This window comes from Myotis nattereri (assembly GCF_964212035.1).
Source record: "Myotis nattereri genome assembly, chromosome: Y".
NCBI lineage: Eukaryota > Metazoa > Chordata > Mammalia > Chiroptera > Vespertilionidae > Myotis > Myotis nattereri.
The window spans coordinates 4,332,051-4,343,359 of NC_138094.1; the positions used below are offsets into that span (position 1 = coordinate 4,332,051).

Genomic DNA, 11,309 nt, shown 5'->3' on the forward strand with positions numbered 1-11,309 from the left:
AACTCAATGCAGGAACTGCCCTCTGGTGGTCAGTGTACTCTCACAGGGGGAGCTCTGCTCAGCCACAAGCCAGGCTGATGGCTGCCAGTGCAGCGGTAGTGGTGGGAGCCTCTCCTGCCTCCTCAGCAGCGCTAAGGATGTCCAACTGCAGTTTAGGCCTTCTCCCCACTGGCAAGTGGACATCCCCCGAGGGTTGCTGGGCTGTCAGAGGGATGTCTGATTGCCATCTTAGGCCCAATCCCCTGGGGAGTGGGCCTAAGCCAGAAGGTGGTCACCCCTGAGGAGTCCCAGACTGTGAGAGGGCACAGGCCTGGCTGAGGGACCCCTCCCCCCCGAGTGCACAACGTTTTGTGCACTGGGCCTCTATTATATAATAAAAGCCTAGGTGGGGTGATGACCTCATGTAATGACATCACAAGATTGCTGCCACAAGATAGCCAGCAGGGAAGGGCAGTTGGAGGTGATCAGGCCTGCAGAGGAGGGCAGTTTGAGGAGGACCAGGCTTGCAGGGGAGGGCAGTTGGGGTTATCAGGCTGGCAGAGGAGGGCAGTTGGGGGTGACCAGGCCTGCAGAGGAGGGCAGCTTGGGGGGACCAGGCCTGCAGGGGAGGGCAGTTGTGTACAATCAGGCCAGCAGGGGAGAGCAGTTGTGGATGATCAGGTCAGCAGGAGAGGGCAGTTGAAGGCAATCAGGATTGCAGGGGAGCAGTTAGGCATCAATCAGGCCAGCCGGGGAGTGGTTAGGGGTGATCAAGTTGGCAGGCAGAAGCAGTTAGGGACAATCGTCCTGGATTGTGAGAGGGATTTCCAACTGCCCTGAAGGATTGGGCCTAAACTGGCAGTCGGATATCCCTTAAGGCGTCCCTGATTGAAGAGGGTGCAGGCCGGGCTGAGGCACACCTTTCCTTGTGCACAAATTTCGTACACCAGCCACTAGTCTATATATATAAAGCCTAAGCCACCAGTAGGACTGCTTGACTGAATGACTGATGCTCACTGATAAAAAGTTAAGTTAATCTCAATGCAGGAGCTGCTTCCTGTTGGTTGTTGTGCTCCCACAGCCTACCTCCCTGGGCCAGCCATCCTCCTGTAGTCTCTCCCTTCTGGCTGGCTGGGCCCCAGTGGGCCCCAATCAGGACTGGTGAGACGGCCTCAATCTGCCTGATGGCTGGCCAGGCCGAGGAACCCCACCTATGCACAAATTCGTGCACCGGGCCTCTAGTAGACATATGAAAAGATACACTAATTATCATAAACTGAAGCAAATTAGAACCATTATGAGATGTTGCATCAGATCTGTCAGAATGGCTATCATCCATAAATCAAAATATACATGTTGCTGAAGCAGACTCAAGCATAAAGAGTGGGCTGGGTTAGGGGTTTGGGTGAAGAGGTGAAGGGATTAAGAAGTACAACTTGAGCCCCCAGCCCTCTCACTTGCTCTCCAGCCCTGTCATAAGCACCTGGCTAGAGCAGGAGATGGCACCACTCCTGGCTGCTGGGAGGAGCCACTGGCAACTTTCTGCAAATGTGCCTCTGCCAGCTTTTCGTGGTCACCTTGAGTCATTGTGCAGTTTCAGTGCCCTCGCAGCCTTTGCAGTAGTCTGGGTCTGCTTTCCACCTTAGCGCCAGGAGGACATGTGGGAGAGAGAATGAGCCAGAGGGATATGCTGGCTCATCTGTTTGTCAGGAGATATGGTGGACCCTGGGAGCTACTCTGACATGCCCACTGGAAGTTGTAAAAACATGGCTACAGTCATATTTTCTGACGCCTGATATCTCTGAAGTTCAGCTGAACACCATTGCTGGAGCCAGTGTCCACCGATTAATGTCTCCTTGACTGCTTCATTGCCTGAAGGTGATCTTGGAGAAAGAAGGGTCTTGTTCTATGTTTAGAGGATTAGGCCTGAATTTAGTGGAAGTGGCTCCTCCAGAGCAATATATTTAGTGCTTATTCAAACTGCAAGAAAAAATTAAATGATGTATTTGATCTTGATTCTACCCAGGCACACATGATTTCAGCTGCAATGGCAGGCATTTACCGTACATTTCTCCTGAGAAAAGTCTAAGATCATATCATCTCATGCTTCCCATCTGCAGGCCACTTCCTGTAGAAATATGGACTAACAAACCTCGTTTTACCTCAATTACTGCAACCAACCCTATTTGGCTTATAAAGACTTGATTACAACTTGAGGCAAGAAACCATGGGGAAAGGAAAATGGGCACCTTTCAATGTGTTTCTAATGTGTATCAGACAGACTTAGAGGATTTTATAGGAGTATGTATGCTTCATATGCTGGAATATCAGAGAGTTATCCGTTTTGTTATTTATGAAAGGATTAAGCAAAAATTACTGGAATATAAGATTGCTTCAACAATGCAAAATGATGAAGAGTCTGTAAAAGAAGCATCACATTTTGTGGGAATGATGCTGGCTGCTGACACCTTGAAAACTTGTGCTACAGGCCAAGGGTGGGTAGGGGGGTGACAGTTAGGGGTGACCAGGCCAGCAAAGGGGGGCAGTTGGGGATGACCATGTCAGCAAGGGGGGACAGTTGGGGGTGACCAGACTGGCAGGGGCACAGTTAGGGGTGATCAGGCCAACATGCAGGTGAGCAGTTAGGAGCCAGCGGTCCCGGATTGTGAGAGACTGAAGGCTGGGCTAAGGGGAAACCCCCTCCCATGCATGAATTTTGTGCACTGGGCCTCTAGTATTTTTTATAATAAAGTAAAATAGAGAAAAGAGCATGTAAATAAAACCAGAAAGAAGAAAAATACATTTGTAGTATTGTACATATTAAAAGATATTTGTATATAAGCAGATCTATGCAAGTCAAACCATGTTGTCCAAGGGTTAACTGTATACTAGGTGAAATAAGCCAGACACAAAAAATATTTATTATATGATTTTACTTATAAGGAGGCTCATAGAATAGTCAAATTTATAGAGACAAAAAGTAGTGGTTACCATAAGCTAGAGTTTGGGAAGGTAAGTGGAAATAAAAATTTGTTTTAAAAAATGGCTAGACATCTCTAATACTTTATTTTTTTATTGTTTAAAGTATTACATTGTTCTCCTTTCCCCCCATTGACACCGCCTAGCTACTTCCACTCCCCAGGACAAGACCCCACTGCCCCAGTGTGAATATCCATTGGTTATGCTAATATACATGCATACAAGTCTTTTGGTTGCTACACACACACCTTTCCTCTAAGGTTGGACAGTCTTTTTGATGCTTCTCTGTCTCTGGACTTATTTTTGTTCACCAGTTTACTTGTTCATTGTATTCCACAAATGAGTGAGATCATGAGATATTTATCTTTCTGAAACTGGCTTATTTTGGGTAGCATAATGCTCTCCAGGTCCATCCATGCTGTTGCAAATGGTAGAAGTTCCTTCCTTTTCATAGCAGTATTCCATTGTGTAGATGAACCAGTTTTCTAATCCACTCATCTTCTGATGAGCACTTAAGTTGTTTCTAAATCTTAGCTCTTGTAAATAGTGCTACTATGAACATAGGGGTGCTATATTCTTTTTGATTGGTCTTTCTGATTTCTTGGGATATATTCCTAGAAGTGGGGTTACTGGGTCAGATGGAAGTTCCATTTTTAGTTTTTTAGGAAACTTCATACTGTTTTCCACGGTGGCTGCACCAGTCTGCATTCCCACCAGCAGTGCAGAAGGGTTCCTTTTTCTCCACATCCTCCCCAGCTTTGCTGTTTTTTGATTTGTTGATGATAACCATTCTGACAGGTGCAGGTGTGAGGTGGTACCTCATTGTCCTTTTGATTTGCATCTCTCAGATGACAATGAGCATGTTTTCATATGTCTCTTGGCCTTCTGTATGTCCTCTTTCAAAAAGTGTTTATTTAGGTCCTTTGCCCCTTTTTTGATTAAATTTCTAATCTAAATTAGAGTTTAGAGTTTAGAGTCTAATCTAAATTAGAGTTGTTGAGTTTCATGAGTTCCCTGTAAATGTTGGAGATTAAACCTTTATCAGAGATAACATTGGCAAATATGTTCTCCCATGTAGTGGGCTTTCTTTTTGTATTGTTGATGGTTTCTTCTTTTTTTGTGTGTGCAGAAGCTTTTTATTTTGCTGTAGTCCCAATTGTTTATTTTCTCTTTAGTTTTAATTGCCCTGGGTGCTATTATTAATAAAGATATTGCTAAAACATAAGTCTGATATTTTGCTGCCTATGGATTCTTCTAAGTCTCTTTTTGGTTTCCTGTCTTATATTTAAGTCCTTTATTCATTTTGAGTTTATTTTTGTGTACATTATACGTTGGGGGATAGTTTCATTCTTTTGCATGTATCTGTTCAATTTTCCCAACACCATTTATTGAAGAGACTGTCTTGACTCCATTGTATGTTCTTGCCTCCTTTGTAAAATATTAATTGAGCATAATGACTTGGTTGATTTCTGGGTTCTCTGTTCTGTTCCACTGGTCTAAATGTCTGTTCTTGTGCCAGTACCTGGCAGTTTTGAGTACAGTGGCTTTGTAATATAGCTTGATATCTGATATTTTAATCCCTCTAACTTTGTTCTTCTTTCTCAGGATTGCTGAAGCTATTCTGGTTTTTTTGTTTGTTTGTTTTGTTTATCCCAGATGAATTTTTGGAGAGTTTGTTCCAGGTCTGTGAAATATTTCATTGGTATTTTAATGGGGATTGCATTAAATCTATAGATTGCTTTGGGTAGTATGGACATTTTAATGATGTTGGTTCTACTAGTGCATGAACACAATATATCCTTCCATTTGTTTATATCTTTCTCTATTCCTTCTTTCAATGTCCTGTAGTTTTTTCAAGTATAGGTCTTTTACCGCCTTAGTTTAGTCCTAGGTATCTTTTTTTTTTTTTTTTGTAAATAGGATTTTTTAATTTTTAGTTTCTTTTTCTGCGAGTTCATTATTGGTGTATATATATATATATATAAAAATACATAGATTTCTGGGAGTTAATTTTGTATTCTGATACATTGCCAAATTCTTTTATTAAGTGTAGTAGATTTTTGATGGAGTATTTAGGGTTTTCTATGTACAATATCATGTCATCTGTGAATAATGACAGCTTTACCTCTTTTTTTCCCATTTGGATGCATTTTATTTCTTCTTCTTCTCTGATCACTATGACTTACACTTCTACTACTATGTCGAACAGGAGTGGTGAATGTGGGCATCTTTGTCTTGTTCCTGTTCTTAGGGGAAATGATTTTAGCTTTTGCCCATTGAGTATGATGTTGGCTGTCGGTTTGTCATATAAAGCTTTTATTATGTTGAGCTATGATTCCGCTATTGACACATTGCTGAGAGTTTTTATTAAGAAATGATGTCAGATTTTGTCAAATGTTTTTTCCTGCATCAATTGGTATGATTATGTGATTTTTGTCTCTCAATTTGTTTTTTTTTTAATTTTCCCTTTCTTTATTGATTAAGGTATTACATATGTGTCCTTATCTCCTTATTGCCACCTCCTCACTGCTCATGCCCTCACTCCCCTGGTGTCTGTGTCCATTAGTTATGCTTATATGCATGCATACAAGTCCTTTGGTTGCTCTTCCCTAATCCCCACCCTCCCCTATCTTCCTTCTGAGGTTTGAACATCTGATTGATGCTTCTCTGCCTCTGTTTTTGTTCACTGGTTTATGTTGTTCATTATAATTTATTTATAAGTGATGTATCACTTTTATTGATATTGTACCAGCCTTGCATCCCTGGAATAAATCCCACTTGGTCATGTTATATGATCTTTATAATGTAATGCTGGATCTGATTTGCTAGAATTTTGTTCGGGATTTTAGCATACATGTTCATCAGGGTTATTGGCCTGTAATTCTCTTACTTTGTGGTATATTTATCTGATTTTGGGATCATGGTAATGCTGGCTTCATAGAAAGAACTTGTGTTTATTCCTCTTAAATTTTTTGAAATAAGAAGATAGGTTTTAGTTCTTCTGTGAATGTTTGAGAAAACTCCCTTGTGAAGCCGTCAGACTAGGCTTTGCTAGAAGTTCCTTGATTACTGCTTCAATTTCGTTGGTAGTTATTGGCCTATTCAGGTTTTTTTATTCTTCCTGATTGAGTTTTGGAAGCTTGTATTTTATAAGAATATGTCTATTTTGTCTAGGTTGTCCAGTTTGTTGGAGTAGAGTTGTTTATAACATATATATAATCTTTTTTTTTTTTTTTTTTTACAATCCTTTGCATTTTTGTGGGTCAATTACTACTTCACCTCTTTCATTTCTGATTTTGTTAATTTGGGTCCTCTTTCTTTCTTAGTGAGCCTGGCTAGATGTTCATCAATCTTGTTTATCCTTTCAAAGAAGTAGCTCTTGGTTTTATTGCTCTTTTGTATTTTTTTGATATCTACGTCATTTATTTCTCTTCTGATATTTATTACTAGAGGCCCAGTACATAAAATTTGTGCATGGGTAGGGTCCTTAGGCCTGGCTGGTGATCATGGCCAATCTGTGGGGCAACTGATGGGGTGATCAGGGCATGCCTGCTGGCACCTGCCTTGGTTGGCCTGGCACCACCCCCTTGCCAGTCCTGCCCTCCCTCCGCCATTGCCACCCTCTGTGGGGTGATCTTCAGGGTGATTGGGGGGCCCCTGCTAGCACCTGCCTTGGCTGGCCTGGAGCATGTGGGCTGGGGCCAGCTCCTGCATTGAGTATCTGCCCCTTGGTGGTCAGTGCATGTTACAGCGACTGGTCTTTCATAGGATCATTTGGTTGTTCAGTTGATTAGCATATTAGGCTTTTATTATATAGGGTTTCTCTCCTTCTGCTCACTCTGGGCTTTTCTTGTTGCTCTATTTCTAATTCTTTAAGTCATAGGGCTAGATTATTTATTACTATATATATATATTTTTTTTTTGAGGTAGGCCCGTAGAGCTATGAACTTCCCTCTCAGGACTTTCACTGTGTCCCATAGATTTTGGATTGTTGTATTTTCATTGTCATTTGTTACCAGGATGCTTTTTATTTCTATTTTGATCTCTTTGGTAACACAAGCTTTGTTTAATAGCATGCTATTTAACCTCCAAGTGTTTGATTTTTTTCATTGTTTTTTATGTAGTTGATTTGTAATTTTATGCCACTGTGATCTGAGAAGATGCTTGATATGATTTATATCTTCTTGAATTTAAAGAGACTTTGCCTGTGTCCTAATATGTGGTCCATCTTTGAAAAGGTCCCCTGTGCACTTGAGAAGAATGTATATTCTGTAGCTTTGGGATGAAATGTTCTGATTATTTCAATTAAATCCATCTGATCTAGTGAGTCATTTAGGATTGCTGTTTCTTTGCTAATTTTTTGTTTAGAAGATTTACCCAGTGGTGTCAATGGGGTATTAAAGTCCCCTACTATGATTGTATTGCTGTCTTGATATCTTCCAGAAGTTTTTTTTTTTTTTTTTTTTTTAATATATATATGGGTGCTCTTGCATTGGGTTCATATATGTTTACCAGAGTTATATCCTCTTGTTGAATTGCTCCCTTTAGTATTATTTAGGCTTGTGTGTCCTGGAAGAGAATGTGGCAACATTGCTGGTTTTGCATCTTTAACAGATGCTGAGCACCCTGGAGCTTATTCTATACCAACTACAGGAAGAAAATGGTCCATGCCCTCCAGAACCACACCTTTTCTTTCAAATATAACTGATTTGGGTTTTTGATGGGCAGGGTACAAGGGTTATTTCCTGGGTTCTTGTCAGATGGATTCGAAGAATGAAGCCATGAACAAAAGATGATAAGTGAGAGGTACAGAAACTTTATTGCAAGCAGGTACTACTTCTGAAACTTCTAATTCCAAGTTACTAATCCTAAGACTGTCTCTCCTAACATGGGGAGTCAGAGGGGTCCCTAAGGAGGGTGGCTAGTGCTCTCTTTAAGATATTCTATATTCAGGAGACCACTCTTTCCTTTATTGAGTCTTTCCAACCCTGAAACCCTAGCCTAGTAATCAGTTCCTATGACCACCACATCCACACTTCTCATCCTTTTGGTTATCTTATCTGTTCAGGTTGGATTTGCTTTTGATTTCCCTTATAGCTCTCTCTCAGTTGTCCTGGCTGGAGATGTTTTATTACCCCTTATGGCTCTCCCACCTTCTCAGGTCAGGGCTGCTTTTGATCTTCATTATGGCTGCTTTAATTCTCAGGCCAGAAATACCTCTGTTCTTGGTTTATGGATGTTTTCATTGCTCAGGTCAGGAATAACTTCATCCTCTCAGGACCATCCCCCTTCCTGTCTGCCTAAATAATCTAGCTAGCTAACCCTTATCAGAAGCCCAGAGAAAGCTAGGTGTATGAGGGCCACAGATGCAGGTTGGACAGGTGGTTAACCTCAGCGGAATAATTCTGACAAATATGGGAGGTCATGGTAGTTTGGCAATAAAAAGTTAAGATTAAAAAAAATGATGTTGGCTAGTCATAGAGGCTAATGGTGGCTGAGAACTGTCTCTTGCTTCAAGGATGTTTGTATGGCACAGACACAGGGGAACCCCTTCTTCCAGCCTCTGACCCCCTCCAATGTCTTTTCTAGTCACCATCTCAGTCACATTCAGCCTCTGAAAGGCCTTTTAAAAAATATATATTTTATTGATTTTTTACAGAGAGCAACAGAGAGGGATAGAGAGTTAGAAACATCGATGCGAGAGAAACATCGATCAGCTGCCTCCTGCACACTCCCTACTGAGTATGTGCCTGCAACCAAGGTATATGCCCTTGACTGGAATCGCACCTGGGACCCTTTAGTCCCCAGGCCAATGCTCTATCCACTGAGCCACACCAGTTAGGGCATGAAAGGTCTTTTTTAATAGACAAAATCTTCAGGTTTGAAGTGTGATGCTAAAGGTCTTCATTTCCCTGGAATAAAAGAAAAGACTGCTCTATCAGAACATGGTTTGTATTAAAAAATTTTTTCAATTATACTTTATATTCAATGTGATTTGGTTTTATTTTCATATATATAGCATGATGTATTGACGACCATATACTTTATAAAGTGTTTCTTTCCTTTAAAAAAAAAAAAAACTTTGTTAAAAGTATTACTTGTCACCCTTTGATGTCTTACAGCCCTCCCCCACCCCACCCCACCCTATAGCAACACCTATGCTATTGTAGGTGTCTGTGGATTAAGTGTATATGCACACAATTTCATTGGTTGATCTTGTCCCATCTGCCCACTGTCCCCTGCCTTCCCTCTGAAGTTTGAGAGTCTGTTCAATGCTTCCATGTCTCTGCATCTGTTTTTGTTCCTCAGCTTATTTTGTTCATTAGATTCCACATATAAGTGAGATAATGAGACACTTATCTTTGACTGGCTTATTTCACTTAGCATAATGCTCTCCAGGTTCATTCATGCTGTTGCAAATGGTAAGAAATAATTTTTACTGCCCCATAGTATTCCATTGTGTACATGTACCAGTGTTTCTTTATCCACATAACTGCTGATGGGCACTTGGCTGTTTCCAAATCTTAGCTATTGTAAATTGTGCTGCTATGAACATAGAGGTGTATATATCCTTTCTGATTGGTGTTTCTGACTTCTTGGGATATATTTCTAGAAGTGGAGTCACTAGGGAGTTCAAATGGGAGTTCCATTTCAACTTTTTGAGGAAACTCCATACTGTTTTCCACAGAGGCTGAACCAGTCTGCATTCCCACCAGCAGTATATGAGGGTTCCCTTTTCTTCACATCCTCACCAGCACATGTCATTTGTTGATTTGTTGACAACAGCCATTTTGACATCTGGTAGGTTATACCTCATTGTTTTTTTGATTTGCATCTCTTGGATGATTAGTTACATTGAACAATTTTTTTTCATATGCCTGTTGGCTTTCCTATGTCCACTTTTGAGAAGTGTCTATTTAGGTCATTTGCTTATTTTTTAATGGGTTTTTTTTTATCTTCCTCTTGTTAAGTTGTATGAATTCCTTATACATTTTGGAGATTAATCCCTTATAGGATCTACCACTGGAAAAATATATTCTCCCTTGTAGTGGGCTCTCTTGTTATTTTGTTGATTTTTTTTTTTTTTTTTTGCAGTGTGGAAGCTTTTTATTTTGATGTAGTCCCATTTCTGCTTAGTTTCCATTGTCCTAGGAGATGTATCTGTAAACAAATTGCTAGGAGAGATATCTGAAATTTTGCTGCCTATGAGTGGATTGCAATGGCTCAAGGTGATTTCCTGACCTGGTAATCTTTACATTTGTTTACCAAATTTTACCTTTGATCTGCCTATATGCATTACTAGAGGGCATATGTGTATTTGAATAAATAAAAAGCAGACAAGGCCAGAGGTCTCGGTGTGCCTCTTCAGGAAAGAGGTCTCCACCTGGCCCCCAATGCTTTTTAAATTCATATTTCTTGTATAGCATTTTCATTTGTGCATTGGCCCCTCCTTCAGGTCCTGAACCCCGCTGCGAAGTTTGCAGCATGTGGCATCCAAACAGGGACTGGAGGAGAAGATTTGCCTGAGAAAAAAACCAAGTGAAAACAGAAAAGTAGAAATTCACCAGAAAGGTGGAAGTTCATCACGCACAAAGCCCCTGCCTGCTTTGAAGTTGCAACTGTAAGTGAATGGGGACGTTTTTAATCAGCCAGGTTTTAATGGGGAAGAATTCAAGTAAAGGAAAAAACATCATTGTACATTTTTAGCTTGCATGCTCAAAGATAAAGAAATTAAGGTGTCAAAATGTACTCTCTTAAATAAGACTCAAGGAAAATGAGTGCCCTTGTCATCTTTAACTATGTGGGCTCTTTCTTGTTCAAACTGCATTATGCCCACTTCATATTGTGGATCAAAAGTCCGTAACAACTAAGGGCCCTGAGCCTCCACATCTGGTGTGGGAAGGCTCATGAACTAAAGAAAATGGAGCGAACAGTCCTTTTATAAAAAAACTCCTTAATGTTTGTCTGAAAATTACCATATGATGCTTTGGGACAGGAAGATTTTAGCTAAAGCGACTTTAGATGCCAGTCAATGCCATGAAGAGCAGAATATGATAAGATCTGTGAACAACAGGCTAAGACCTGGGCCACATATGGCTCTAAGTCCTAGGCAATGTAGAACCTGAAAGATCCATGAAAAGAACTCTGATTTATTAAGTCTTGTCGATGTGTTATGCATGCCTGTCTGTTGATTGTTGTTTTATCTTTCTCTTTTGTTTGGTTTAATTTGTTTATTGTTAGTCTATTACGCATGCCTTTAACTTATCTTCATAGAAAAGAAACAGTAGGTTGCCAGGCCATTACTGAATTTCCCAGAGCAAACAGGATGAGGGGGTAGGGAGAGAGAATAT

General features: G+C 40.7%; 1 pseudogene across 1 annotated transcript; it reads left to right on the plus strand.

Moving 5' to 3' along the window:
* The first annotated feature begins 1,651 nt into the window (after nucleotides 1-1,651).
* Nucleotides 1,652-10,501, plus strand: LOC308512300 (solute carrier family 25 member 36-like; annotated as a pseudogene). The gene is made up of 3 exons: nucleotides 1,652-2,042; nucleotides 2,114-2,478; nucleotides 10,415-10,501. The product of its transcript is annotated as a solute carrier family 25 member 36-like (transcript).
* The last annotated feature ends 808 nt before the right edge of the window (nucleotides 10,502-11,309 follow it).